At 34.2% G+C, this 16,305-nt stretch overlaps 1 pseudogene; it reads left to right on the top strand.

Annotated features, from left to right (window-relative positions):
- LOC129894770 (uncharacterized) overlaps positions 1 to 8,207 on the top strand; it is a 9,917-nt pseudogene extending 1,710 nt beyond the window's left edge.
- Positions 8,208 to 16,305: the final 8,098 nt, after the last annotated feature.

Genomic DNA, 16,305 nt, shown 5'->3' on the forward strand with positions numbered 1-16,305 from the left:
AATTTCTACCTTGCTTAACTCTTGCTAACCCTGCTTGGCAAAAGATTGTTGAAACAGATGCTTCAAATATTTGTTATGGAGGAATATTAATACAAGTAAACCCCCATGATCAATGTGAATATATTATAAGATTTCATTCAAGAAAATAGACAGAAGCCTAGAAAAAATATGCTACTGTGGCCCATGAAATGCTATGCATTGTTAAATGTGTTTTAAAATTTGGGATGATCTTTATAATCAACGGTTCGTAATCAAAATAGATGCTCAATGAGTCAACTATATGTTTGACAAGGATTTTAAACATGATGCTCTAAATTAATATTTGTAAGGTGGCAGGCCAAATTAGCCCCATTTGATTTCTATATCCAGTATAAAAAGAGAATTGACAATTCTCTACCTGACTTCCTATCTAGGGAATACTTAAACACTTAACCATACATTATTTTGCAGCTTTCTTCGATGATAAAGAACTCATTACCGTCTTAAATGCAATTCCTTTAGAAAAGGCAATTCAGACGATGATTTGGATAAATTAATCACTGAAATTATTAGAGAAGAAATTCAACCCCTTAACTTCTCTATTCACTCTTATGAAGATGACGATGGTCCTTATTATCTAGATACAAATGATTATTTTGAGTTTCATTAACTTAGTTTGTTACATCTGCAGAATGACAGACCCTCCTTGGTCTATAATCGAGGAAAAGGCAATAAAGCCAGAGGTATGGGAAGATCAACCCCTTCGCAAAGGTCGTCATATGGCTCAATCTCATCTAATAATTTTCCAGTCTTACGATTGGGAAACAAGAGTTTGATAAACTCAAAAATGGGCAAAACATCTTCTTCATCAACCCCAAAGGATGATACTCCTTCAATTAATATGGAAGATATTTCAGAAGACAGTCCATTAAATGGGCAACTAAAGGCATATTTGAAATCAAAAAGAAAAAAGCTACTTTTGTGTATATGGTTAAAGAAGTCGATGACAATAAATATTATGAAGAAGGCCCTGCAAAAGAAATTATATTTCTTTTAGAAAACACTGATATTTAGAGAAGTGTGAGCCATGGAAGATATTCCAAAGGTACCTGGTAAGGGGATTATACTTACCAGTAGAGTCATATAAGACTCACACGTATGTCGAAACCATCTTGATTAAAATTGGAAGTGCTGAATTCCAACACTTCGCAATAGAAGAGAATTTTTGTAACTTGTCTAAGGTAATTATCAAAACGATCATATCCGTTGAAGAGTAGGAATCTCCATGATGAATGAAAGACAGGTTTGGGTAAATAAAATGAACATAAATTTGACGTATTAGGATTATATCCAGGCATTTAATAAAGTCTTTTATTATAATAATGATAAATACAAACACAATTGGTTTATCAAAATTTATTCTAAAGTATTCCATGGATCAATCCCAAACTAGTTCATTAGATGATGGACTTTCCACGGACCCTCGGTAAAGATTTTACCGTATGAATATCTGAACTTATATAAAGAATAGACTAAGGTTTCTCCATTCCTTACAGAGTTATATCTCTCATATCATGTTTGTAATCTAGACAAAATTGATCAGATGTATTTTTTTATTGAGTTCTCTATTTCATGGATCTATAAATGTCTCTTTGAAGTCGGGTATACTCTGGATGAAAAAATTCCTTATTTATATCGGGCTTATTATAATAACCTTTGGGACAAATTAACCCGAAAATACCAAAAACTAAGCAACCATATGGCCAAGAGCTCATGGATAGTATTCGAACAAAAATACAGGACTTTACAAAACTACCACAAAAGAAATTGATAGCAAATAATTCTGTCAAACATATTGCTCGAAGAATTTTGGTGCAACAAGGCGATAAAAGCGAGATGATAAATGAATATCACGAAGAAGTCAAAAGAAATTTGCTTCAAACTCTAACACAATATGATAAATCTGATACTTCAATGAAGAGTAAAGTAAGTAATGATGATATCACAAATGCACAGTCTAATGGCCCACGACCAATGCTATCTGAAATTGAGCTGGAAAAGGTGGAAGATTTCCTCCAATCACTATAAGACAAGGCAAAATTCCTTAAGACATCTGTCAAAGGAAAAGGAAAGGAAGAATGAGAAGATCTCTTTGGACACTACATAGATTAAAAAGATATCAGGCTATGAGAGGATATACTCCAAGCCAGATAAGAATGAAAATGATAATTTTTTATATTTTGTAACAGTAGAAATACTGTATCAATAGTAGATGTACTATAGTAGGGAACCATATAAGGGACCAATATTATTCCTTAAGTCTCTTAGTCAGCCTATATGGAGGGCATTTGTTTTCAATTTTTTAGGCAGAAGTTTTAAAGTTTTTCTCTCTCTCTCTCTCTCTCTCTCTCTCTCTCTCTCTCTCTCTCTTGTAAACTCTCTCTAAATATTTATGTGTGTGAATAAAGAATCAAGTTTAGCACAGCCTTTGGAGTTAGGTATTTTTCTTTTAGTCTGTACTTTTGATTTTATTTATCTCTCCATAGCCGTGACTATGTCCGGCTAGAAACCTCATATCTACGTTGGATATCTAAGTTTTATTACATATTCATTATGAAAGACCAGACTCAATTAAAATATAAGATTTGAATCATAATTTATTGACTTAGTTCTGAGATGGTGGTACAATTGATTCTAGAACTACCTTATTTATTTTTTGCCTAGCAAGTAGTGGTGGTGTAAGTCCCCGTAAAGAGGAGAAGAAGAAGGGGAAGTATTACCCACTATTAGAACTGCTAATTGCTAAATTAATAATGGTATATTTTAGAATATCTGACACGCCCCTTGATCAAGTGAAAGGTTCCCATACAGTCATAAAACTAAATGAAAATCTTTTATGTTTTGATTTTATCATTGCTAATTAAAAGATCTGGATGGCCGCGCGGACTACCACCAGTCGTTTAGATCCTGGTTGCAATGGTATCATAGCATATTGATTTTGGCCCTACCTTATTGCCTAGCAAACAGTGGTGGTGTAAGTCCTCGTAAAAAGGAGAAGAAAAAGGGGCAAACTATCTGTTTGTTAAATAAATAAGATATTGATTCTTATAGATCTAAATTTAACTTTATGCATATTGGCATCGTTCAAATCACTTTTAAGCCTCTAACCCTTAAAGGGTTACCTGAAACCTTTCTAACAGCTTTACAGGATAATTATTTGAGTTTGTATGTTAAAGTAATTGGCGAATATATTAGTTCTCTCGATACAAATCTTGAGGAGTTAATTACTTTAGTCAAAACTCTGAATATGAGCAAAATAACTACGAATACCTCCACTTCTGGGAATAAACTAGGTGTTGCTATTCAAACTCATATTCAACGACCAATCGAAGTAAAAGATTTTAAATCAAAATATTTGAATGATTTAGAAAAACTTCTTGATAAGAAACTTTCAAATTTAAATGCAAAACCTATTGGTATGACAGATAATTTCCTAATTTAAAAATATATTTCTATAATCAAGTCTATACAAGCTCGAAGTCATCGAAATAAAAAGGGTTGTCATACCCAAAATAGCAGATATGCTGCCAAACCTTCTATGTTAACCTATTACTACCCACATACTATTCCTCAAGATGTTTTAATAGAGGAAAGAGATTGGATTCAATCTCATATAAGCTACGACGGTGATTAAATTTATGAATGGAATCTAGATGGCTTAACTGATAGACAAGTCTCCATTCTTCTGCATCGAATGTTAATATATGCTACTATTTGTCAATCCACTTATAACAATTCTGATCATACCACTTGTAAGATGATTGTTGCATGATTCACCGGCCACCTCCGAGGTTGGTGGGATAATTTTTTATCGAATAAATCTCTCACTTCAATTACTACTTTTGTAAAAAGAGAAGTAGCCACTGAGGCAGTTGTTTTTGAAGAAGGAACATTACAACAGCCTGTCGAAAATATTCGACAAGATGCAGTCTATATACTAGTTCTCACTATTTTAAAGTATTTTAATGGTAGATTTATCAACCAAAATGAAACTCTTTGAACTCTTCTAAATGGACTTTGTTGTCGACATTTAGGAGAATTTAGGTGGAATAAAGACACATTTTTATGTCGGGTAATGAATTTAGCTGAAAGTAATCTTACTTACTAGAAGACCAAATTCATTGATGGCCTCCCCCCTATTCGTAAAAGAGTTAGGAAGGCTCTTTGAGGAAACCTTTCTGCTATTCCTTACGATCAGTTTACTTAGGGTCAATTAATTGGCACTTGTACTCAAGAATGATTAAATCTGTGTAACGAGTTTAAACTAGCTCAAGAACTTAAAGTAAACAGCAAAAAGGAGAGATCTCAACTTGGAGATTTCTGCACTCAATTTGTTGTTGATGTCCCTTCTAATAGACAGGGTAAAAGGACTAAAATATTTTAACATTCTAGGGAAAATAACCTAGATAGACCCTATAGAAAGCATCATCGCTCTCGTCGGATTAAAGAAAAGCGTGAAGCCAGAAAAACTCACCAAAAATATATTAGATTTACCAAAAATTATTCTAAAAGAGACCTTAGAAAAATTAAGTGTTATGAATGTGGTCAATATGGGCATATTGCTTGATTTTTCTGATAATGATAATATTTCATCTACTAATTCTGGTACCAATTGTACATGTGATAATTGTCCTAGCAAAACTGATGAGTTTTATAAATTTCAATCACAATTTCAAGATTTGAATGTTAATACAATTACTTCTAAAAATGTTATTGAATTATTAAAAGAGATTTCTAATGAAAACATGAGGAGAAAAATAATTAATATGGCTTCGTCATCCAGCTCCCAATCTTCTAAATCCTTTAAATCCTCCAAATCAAAAATTAATCTTGATTCAAAACCTTATTCTCTAACTGAAGTTCTTACTTATCTTGATAAGAAAGCTGATACTATAGTTAGACATACTTCTTTAGATGATTTAAAAATAGAAGTAGAAAAACTAAAAAATGAGATTAAATCTTTCTGACAGAATCAAATAATTCATGATCACAGGATATCTCAACTCGAGAAGGATGATAGAAATGATTTTGAGTCAACACATCTTATTGATGAAGGAAAAGGTAAGGTTGACGGTAAGGTAAAGTAATTAATTGAATCTTCTAAACAAAATTCCATTTTGGGAATGTTACAAATTGTAACTGCTCATAGGTGGTATGTTAAATGTACTATTTTAATTAATAATGAGCTTACTATCACTAACACTGCAATGATAAACAGCAAAAAAGATGTTAGTTGTATTCAAGAAGGATTAATACCTTCTAGATTTTTTGAAAAAAACTACTCATGCGGTTAAATCTGCATCTGGACATACTTTAGATATAAAGTATAAATTATCTAACACTCATATTTGTCAAAATAAAGTATGCATTCCTCATTTCTTCTTATTAGTAAAAGATCAAATGCATCCTCCAATTATACTTGGAACCCCTTTTCAAAAATACTATATATCCTTTTTCAAAAATAGATTCAAAAAGATTTATTGCTAGTTACAAAAATAAGGAAATATCATTTTCATTCATAATTGAACCAGTTATTAGAGATATTAATGCTTTAATTAATATGAAGCAAAAACATGTTGATTCTTTACAGCTGGAAATATACAGTATGAATATTTTTGTTACTTTACGTCCTTCTAAGGTACAAGAAAACTTAAAATTGATTTCTGAACAACTGACTATTGATATTTGTGCCGATAATCCTAGTGCTTTATAGAATAGAAAAAATAGATTGTGACTTTTCCATATGAAAACAACTTTTATGAAGATGACATTCCCACTAAGTCACGTCCCTGTCAAATGAATACTGAGTTAGTAAAATTTTGTAAAAAGGAGATTGATAATCTTTTACAAAAAGATTTAATAAAGACGTCAAAATGACCTTGGTCTTGTACTGCTTTTTATGTTAATAATCCAGCACAAAAAGAACGTGGTGTTCCCAGATTGGTTATAAATTATAAACCTTTAAATAAAATTTTAAAATGGATTAGGTATCCTATTTCAAATAAAAGAGATTTATTATCTAGGTTAGATTATGCCAATATATTTTAAAATTTTGATTTTAAATCAGGATGGTAGCAAATTCAGATTTTTAAAGAACATACTTATAGAACTGATTTTAATGTCCCTTTTTTACAATACGAATAGAACGTGATGCCTCTTGGATTAAAAAATTTCCCATCTGAATTTCAGAAAATTATGAATGATATTTTAATCCGTATTTGGATTTTAACATTGTTTATATTGATGATATTTTGGTGTACTCCAAATCCTTTGATACTCATATCAAGGATCATATCAAACACCTTGATATTTTTAAAATAATTGTTACACAAAATGGTTTGGTTATCTCTAAACCAAAAATGAGTTTATTTCAAACTAATGTTCGCTTTCTTTACATAATATTTGTCAAGGGAAAATTACCCCTATTTAAAGATCGATTGACATTGCCTCAAAATTTCTTGATATTATAACAGATAGGACTATGTTCCAAAGATTTTTGAGAAGTTTAAATTATATTTCTCCCTTTTATAAAAATCTATCTCGAGATTTATCCCCATTATATGAAAGACTAAAAAAGAATCATAAATATCCTTGGACAGATAGTCTGACAGAATTAGTTAAATATGTTAAACAACGTGTTAAATAGCTACTTGTTTAACACTGCTAACCTTTGTAATGACCCATTAGGTCATTTTGAGTATTAGGAATTTTTAGTTCATAAAAGATTCGATCCGTAAATTTTTAATTAGGTACTTTGGACAATTCAATAACTATAGTTGTTTAGTTAAGGGGTAAATTTAAATAACTAAATTAATTAATGGGCTAAAATAATAATATATTTAATATCATGTACTACTAATTCTATATTTATTTAAAATAATTAGTAGGGCTATAACTTTAAATACCTAATTAATTAGAAAAGAAAAGAGAAAAGGTCGATTTTCCGCTATTATTTATTGCATATTAATTCCTATTTTGAGTCGGCCGATGATACCTACAAAGTACATGTTGTCCTGTAATGACCCCTACTTGTATCTTTTCTTGTTTTATTTTGTGGAGTGCATCGAGTGTTCGACAGACTTCGAGTCGACCTCAACTCTAGTCAGTCTCAAAATCATCAGATTTCAGGGTGAGCTATCCTTCTAGCCGACGATGGATTCTCTTAGTCATGACATGATGTCCTTAGTGTCCAGACACGAACTATGTCACTTATTTTATTTTAGTGTTTAACAATCTAGACTTAGTATTTTAGAATTATATGTCCTTGATGTGATGACTTTTAGATTTTGGGGAATGTTATGTAGTAAACTCTTGTGGATTGTTAATTCTTAATTTATAAGTTTGAGCTTCCGCGTTATTGTTATACTTTATAAGTTGGGGTTCACATCATTGGTTCTCCCACCGAGGAGGTTAAGGGTGGGTGCAACTCATAGCCTATTTTGGGTCGTGACAAACTTGGTATTAGAGCCTTAGGTTCGGTGATCTCATCACACAAGGACAGGTCTAGTAGAGTCTTGGGGAATGGTACGGGGACGCCTTTACTTTTCTTCGATCGGCTACAGGACTTTAGGAAAACTCTATTCCTTCTTTCTTTCATGTTATTACTTGAATCTAATTGGTATCTAGGTGATACAAATTGGTATCTGACATTCTTCACTTTACTTTTGCAGATGGTTAGAACTGGAGCAACAAGAGCACCTGAGCCAGTTGTTGGGGTTGTAGGCAGAGGAAGGGTAGCAATGCGAGGCCGCGGTAGAGGTCGCAGGAGAATGACCACCAGGGGTAAGGTCTAGGTAGATGGGTCAGCCAGGGAAAGAGCAGCGAACCCTCCACCGGCTGATGAGGTAGCTAGAGATGATATTGAGGTGGAGGAGGAACAGGTTCATGAGAGAGAAGCACCACCCCAGCTTACTCCAGAGATGATCCACCAGGTTCTCACCTATCTTAGTGGGTTATCCGATCAAGGACAAGCTCCCCCAGCACCTCATATTCCAGGAATTCAACATGCAGCTGTTGTGGATCCCCGCATAACTGCTTCCTTGGGAATAGGCATGTTTCCTCGATTGACTGCAGAGTTAGTAATAACTAGTGACCAGCATGATCTCTTTGTTAAGTTCTTAAAGTTGAAACCCCCAGTCTTTAGGGGTACTGAATCTGATAATGCCTAAGATTTCTTTGTTGATTGTCATGAGATGCTTCATAAAATGGATATAGTAGAGCGATTTGGTGTTGAGTTTGTGACATACCAATTTCAAGGAGATGCCAAAATGTGGTGGCGGTCTCATATTGAGGGCCGACCAGTAGAGGCACCACTTATGACCTGGGCAACTTTTTTTGACTGTTTCATGGAGAAGTATATTCCCCGGACCTTGAGGGACAAGAGGAAAGATGAGTTCCAGAATATAGAGCAGCGGAGGATGTTTGTTGCCCCTTATGAGGCCAAGTTTCGTCCCTTAGCTAGATATGCTACTCAACTTTGCTTCAGTCCAAAAGAGAGGATTCGCTGCTTTGTGAAGGGATTGAGGTCAGATTTACGGATTCCAGCTTTACAGGTTAATGATTCAGCAAAATCTTTTCAGGAAGTGGTTGATTTTGTGATAGAGGTGGAGGGGGTGAAGCCAAATAACTTCGCTAAAGAGACGACATTCAAGAAGTTTCATAAAGGAGGTGAGTTTAGTGCTTTTTGCTCCAGAGGATATAATTCTGGAGATTATTCGACCCGTCCTATTCAGTCTTCATTGCAGGTTTCAGATGGAGGTCCATTAAAGACTAGTTAGCCCTTTTCTAATTTTGGGGGTTATCTTCAGTCTTTTTCATCTTCACAAAGACACATTCTTGACCCTAAGACTTGTTACCGATGTGGTGAGCCTGGGCATATCAGAAAATATTGTCCAAGGCACGGTCAGACATGGCATGACCAAGCTTATAGAGGTAGAGGCGATGGCTATGGTAGGGTCCGTCATTCTAGAGGATGTGGTGGCCAAGGTCGTGGTGGTCGCCAGTCCAGCTGGGGTGGCGGGCAGGTTGGAACTACTGGAGTACAACCCAGCAAGGGAAATGATCAGACAAGTGACAGAGCCCACTGTTATGCTTTTCCTGGGAGGTCAGAGGCACAGGCATCCGATGCTATTATGACAGGTACTCTTCTGGTCTGCGATAGCTTGGCCTTCATAATATTTGATCCTGGATCCACATTTTCTTATGTATCTTCCATATTTGCTGATGGACTTAATTTACATTATGACTTACTTGACATGCCTATTCGTGTTTCTACACCTGTTGGTGAGTCTGTGCTAGTTGAGAAAGTGTATAAGTCTTGCCTTGTGATTTTTGTGGGGAGCAGAACTTATGTAGATTTGATTATTCTAGATATGGTTTACTTTGATGTAATCTTAGGTATGACTTGTCTCTCTCCAAATTTTGCTATCTTAGATTGCAATGCTAAGACTGTGACATTAGCCAAGCTTGGGATAGATCAGTTGGTGTGGGAGGGTGACTATCTTCCCACCCCAGTTCGGATTATCTCTTTTCTTCGTGCTAAGAGGTTGGTAAGTAAGGGTTGTTTAGCCTTCCTAGCACATCTAAGGGATGACCATTCTGAAGTGTCATCGATTGAGTCTATTTCGCTAGTGCATGAGTTTATGGATGTTTTCCCCGCAGACTTACCTGGTATGCCACCTGATAGGGATATAGATTTTTGTATCGACTTGGAGCCCAACACTCGCCCTATTTCCATTCCACCTTATAGAATGGCCCCGGCTGAGTTGAGGGAATTGAAAGCCTAACTTCAAGAGTTATTGGGTAAAGGTTTCATTAGACCGAGTGCCTCTCTTTGGGGTGCTCCAGTTTTATTTGTGAAGAAGAAGGATGGTAGCCTTCATATGTGCATAGACTACAGGCAACTGAACAAGGTGACTATTAAAAATACGTATCCCCTTCCTCGCATTGATGACTTATTTGATCAGTTGGCGGGTGCTTGTGTTTTTTCAAAAATTAATTTGAGGTTCGGTCACCATCAACTAAAAATACGGGCAGCAGATGTACCAAAGACTGCTTTTCGAACCAGGTATGGGCACTATGAATTCTTAGTAATGTCTTTTGGGCTTACAAATGCACCTGCTGCTTTCATGGGTGTGATGAATGGAATCTTTAAGCCATATTTTGATCTCTTTGTTATTGTTTTTATCGATGATATATTGATCTACTCAAAGAGTAGAAAAGAACATGAATAGCATCTGAGGATTGTTCTGGGATTGTTAAGGGAGAAAAGATTATATGCCAAATTCTCCAAGTGTAAGTTCTGGCTTGATTCAGTGTCTTTCTTAGGGCACGTGGTTTCCAAGGATGGAGTGATGGTGGATCCCCAGAAGATTGAAGTAGTGAAGAGTTGGTAAAGACCCACTAATGTCTCAGAGGTAAGGAGCTTTATTGGGTTGGCTAGCTACTACCGCCGGTTTGTCAAGGGATTTGCCTCCATTGCTTCCCAGCTGACCAATCTGACCAAGCAGAAAGTTTCATTTGTATGGTCGGACGAGTGTGAAGAGAGTTTTCTGAAACTCAAGATCTTATTGACTACTGCACCGATTCTTGCCTTGCCAGTAGAAGGTAAGAATTTCATTGTTTATTGTGATGTATCATATTCTGGTTTAGGTGCAGTGTTAATGCAGGAGAAGAATGTAATTGCCTACGCTTCAAGGCAATTGAAGGTGCATGAACGTAATTACTCATGATTTGGAGTTGGCTACGGTTGTATTTGCATTGAAGCAGTGGAGACATTATCTATATGGGGTAAAATGTGAAGTGTATACAGATCATCGCAGTTTACAACATGTATTCACTCAGAAAGACTTGAATTTGAGGCAGAGGAGGTGGATGGAATTGCCAAAGGACTATGATATCACTATTCTTTATCTCTATTCCTTCTTTCTTTCGTGCTATTACCTGAATCCAATTGGTATCTAGGTGATACAAATTGGTATCTGACCTTCTTCACTTTAGTTTTGCAGATGGTTAGAACTAGAGCAACAAGAGCTTTACTACTAACAGAGAATTAATTGTAAACTTTAAGTTGTTTTTTAGTAAATTGGCAAACTGGAAACATTAAGGGTGATAATAATGTAATGATGACTCAATCATTAGGTAATAATTATTGTCGAGATATTTAATGATTATGTTTATTAGGTAGTTTGTCAACAGTTACTTGGGTCTAGATAGCTATTGGTGTGCGGATTTCGTATAGTGTTATCACCACAATTTGATAAATTAAGGTTTTAGGTACTGGTTTTAATTTTTTATTTGTTTCTATAATTATCACAATGTAATTAAATATAAGGTATATTGTATTATATAAACACCATTAGAGTTACATTATTTGGAGGAATTGAAATTTAGAAAAACTGGTTATAGTATAAGGGTGTCTACAGATTCGCCTTCTTACGAATATTGTATACTTGTTAGATTAGAAACATCCTGAGGCATTGGGGAAAGGAAAAGCATTGGTGAATTAGCTTGTTTGACTTTGATTCTTCGTTTGAGGTAGGTTATGATTTTTATTCTATATCATAGATAGACTCTTAATAGTGATTAATATTCATTGAATAATATGTGTGAAGTTTACTACGCATTTAATTGTTGTGTTTTGGATGGTTGATATGTTGTTATGATTGGTCTGAAATCCCGAGGCCATTAAATCCATAATCTTGAATTTGCCCAATCATAAATGGTGCCTTGAATAAAGAAGGCTTGATGAAATGTTATTAATGAAGTGGAATGTAATCATGAAGAATGATAAATTAATTATATTTGGATCGGATGTCATGTTCCGACATGATATATTTGGATCGGGTGTAACGTTCCGACATGGTGTATTTGAATTGGGTGTCACGTTCCAGCACGGTAATATTAAAGGAAACAAATAAAAATGACTTAATATTACCCAATCTTCAATAACTCATTTCCCAAAAGAGCGTGATGTGGAGGCCTGAGTCCTTATGTGTGATCTTGATATTGTTGACTGGTTATGTAATTGGTCATTGGTTGCCACCTACTAAGTGCTATGGTCAATTTTCCGCTATTATTTATTGCATATTGATTCCTATTTTGAGTCGGCCAATGATACCTACTCAGTACATGTTGTCCTGTACTGACCCCTACTTGTATCTTTTCTTGTTTTATTTTGTGGAGTGCAGCGAGTGTTTCACACACTTTGAGTCGACCTCAGCTCTAGTCAGTCTCAAGATCATAGTATTTCAGGATGAGCTATCCTTCTAGACAACGATGGATTCTCTTAGTCATGACATGATGTCCTTAGTGTCCGGACACGAACTATGTCACTTATTTTATTTTAGTGTTTGACATTCTAGACTTAGTATTTTAGAATTATATGTCCTTGATGTGATGACTTTTAGATTTTGGGGAATGTTATGTAGTAAACTCTTGTGGATTGTTAATTCTTAATTTATAAGTTTGAGCTTCCGCGTTGTTGTTATAATGTATAAGTTGGGTGCACTCATGGTCCATTTTGGGTCGTGACAACCTTGCTTGGCAAAAAATAGTTGAAACAGATGCATCAAACATTGGTTATGGAGGAATACTAAAAAGGTAAACCCTCATGATAAATGTGAATATCTTATAAGATTTCTTTCAAAAAAATGGACAGAAGACAATAAGCAATATGCTACTATGGCCCATGAAATGTTATGCATTGTTAAATGTGTTTTAAATTTCAGGATGATCTTTATAATCAATGGTTCTAATCAAAATAGATGCTGAATCAGTCAAATATATATTTGACAAAGATTTTAAACATAATGCCTCTAAATTAATATTTGCAAGGTGGCAGGCCAAATCAGCCCCATTAGATTTTGATATCCAGTATAAAAAGAGAATTGACAATTCTCTACCTGACTTCCTATCTAGGGAATACTTAAACACTTAACCATACATTATTTTGCAGCTTTCTTCGATGATAAAGAACTCATTACCGTCTTAAATGCAATTCCTTTAGGAAAGGCTATTCAGATGATGATTTTGAATAAATTAATCACTGAAATTATTAGAGAAGAAATGCAACCCCTTAACTTCTCTATTCACTCTTATGAAGATGACGATGATCCTTATTATCTAGATACAAATGATTATTTTGAGTTTCATTAACTTTGTTTGTTACATCTGTAGAATGATAGACCCTCCTTGGTCTATAATATGAGGAAGAGGCAATAAAGCCAGAGGTAGGGGAATATAAGCCCCTTCGCAAAGGTCGTCATATGGCTCAATCTCATCTAATAATTTTCCAGTCTTACGATTGGGAAACAAGAGTTTGATAAATTCAAAAATGGGCGAAACATCTTCTTTGTCAATCCCAAAGGAAGATACTCTTTCAATTAATATGGAAGATATTTCAGAAGACAGTCCATTAAATGGGCAACTAAAGGCATATTTGAAATCAAAAAGAAAAAAATCTACTTTTGCATATATAGTTAAAGAAGTCGATGACAATAAATATTATGAAGAAGGCCCTACAAAAGAAATTATATTTCTTTTTAAAAAATCTGATATTCAGAGAAGTGTGAGCCATGGAAGATATTCCAAAGGTATCTAGTAAGGGGATTATACTTACCAGAAGAGTCATATAAGACTCGCACGTATGACAAAACCATCTTGATTAAAACTGAAAGTGCGGAATTCCAATACTTCGCAATAGAAGAGAATGTTTGTAACTCGTCTAAGGTAATTATCAAAAAGATCATATCCGTTGAAGAGTGGGCATCTCCATAATGAATGTAAGACAGGTTTGGGTAAATAAAATGAACATAAATTTGACATATTAGGATTATATCCAGGCATTTAATAAAGTCTTTTATTATAACAATGATAAACACAAACATACCCGGTTTATAGATTGGATTAAATCTAGTATATGCTACAGCGGTGATCAAATTTATGAATGGAATCTAGATGGCTTAACTAATAGACAAGTATCCATTCTTCAGCATCGAATGTTAATATATGCTACTATTTGTCAATCCACTTATAAAAATTTTGATCATACCACTAGCAAGATGATTGTTGCATGATTCACCGATCAACTCCGAGGTTCGTGTGATAATTGTTTATCAAATGAAGCTCGCACTTCAATTACTACCTTTATAAAAAGAGAAGTAGCCACTGAGGCAGTTGTTTCTGAAGAAGGAACGTCACAACAACCTCTCAAAAATATTTGACAAGATGCACTCTATACATTGGTTCTCACTATTTTAGAAAATTTTAATGGTAGATTTACCAATCAAAATGAAACTCTCCAAACTCTTCTAAATAGAGAACCAATTATGCAAACCCCAACTTATAAATTATAACAATAACGCGGAAGCTCAATTAAATATATTTTCCCAAAACCTGAAAGTCATCACATAAAGGACATCTAAATTCTAAAACTAAGTCTGGAATTATCAAGCACCACAATAAATAAATATAATAATGTATCTGAAAACTAAGGATTCCATGCCATGTCCGAGAAAATCCAACACGAGCTAGAATGAATAGCTCACCTCGGAACCTAATGTACTAGACACTGGCTAGATATGAGGTCGAGTCGAATTTGATGGAACACTCGCTGCACTCCACAAAATAAAATAAAGAAATATAAAAGTAGGGGTCAATACAGGACAACATGTACTGAGTAGGTATCATTGGACGACTCAAAATAGAAATTAATATGCATAAAGTAATAGAGGGAAATCAACCATAACACTTAACAGGTGACAACCAATGAACAATTTCATAACTAGTCAACAATATCAAGATCATATATGAGGACTCAAGTCTCCACATCACGCTCTTTTAAAAAATGAGTTATGGGAGATTGGGTAGCATTAAGTCATTTTAATTTGTTTTCTTTTAATATTACCATGTCGGAATGTGACACTCGATCCAAATATATCGTGCCAAAATGTGATACCCGATTCAAATATATCGTGTCGGAATGTGAAACCCAATCCAAATATAATTAATTATCATTATTTATTATTACATTCTACTTCATTAACAATATTTCCTCAATTCTTCTTTATTCAAGACACCATTTTTGATAGGGCAAGTTCAAGATTATAAATTTCACGGTGTTGGGATTTCAGTCAAATCACAATAATATACCAACCATCCAAACCACAACAATGAAATACATAGTAAACTTCACACATTACTCAATGACTATCAATCACTATTAAGAGCTACGATATAGAATCAAAATCATAACCTACCTCAACCGAAGAATCGAAGCCAAACAAGCTAATTTACCAAAGCTTTTCCTTTCTTCAACGCCTTGGAATGTTTCCAATCTAGCAAGTATACAATATTCATAGGAAACGAGTCTGTAGACACCCATATAACTGTATGTCTAGCCTAGATCTAAAACTCACCCAAATCTATAATCAATTTTCTAAATTTCAAACCGAGGGTTAAGCCTTAATTCCTCCAATTAGTATAACTCTAATAGTGTTTATATAATATAATATAAATAATATTTAATTATATATATCTATATATAAAAATTTGAATTATAATTTAATAACCAAATAAATTAAAAATCAGACCCGCTAATTTATGAAAGCATTGACTTGCACTGCGAACACAAATATGATACCGAATCTTAATCTATTAGAAATCCATTACATATATAATTTCCAATGATTGGCTAATTAGATGCCAATCATTGACATCAGTAACCAATACAGGGCATTAAAAAAATTGTCCCCTCCCCCTAAGCTTGAATAGACCACGATCTACAAGGATTTGCAGATACAATTTGCTTGCAAGTTTGATTCTTTTCTTTTCTCTTTTTATTTTCACTCCACAATACAATATAATAATATGAACCATATAAAATAAAGGGATATAGGCTGGCTAACTGAAGCTTATGATTGTTCCTTGTTCGGTGTTCGCCGCATAGGTTAGTTTTCATCTTCTCTTCGTTATTTTCTCTTTTCTTTTCTTTTCTAAATATGTACTAATAGTGATAGCCCCACTAACTATTTTAGTAAATATGGAATAAGTGGTACAAGGTATTAAATATATTACCATTTTATCCCATTAATTAAATAAGTGATCTAAATTCATCCCTCAATTAAATAACCATAATTATCGAATAGTCTAAAATACCCATTAAAATTTTATAGAGATGAGTCTTTTATGAAATAAAAATCCCTAGAACTCAAAACGACCTAATGGGTTATTACAACATATATCAATTTACCCACCGTTCTTCTCAAA

This window comes from Solanum dulcamara, chromosome 7, assembly GCF_947179165.1.
Source record: "Solanum dulcamara chromosome 7, daSolDulc1.2, whole genome shotgun sequence".
Lineage (NCBI taxonomy): Eukaryota > Viridiplantae > Streptophyta > Magnoliopsida > Solanales > Solanaceae > Solanum > Solanum dulcamara.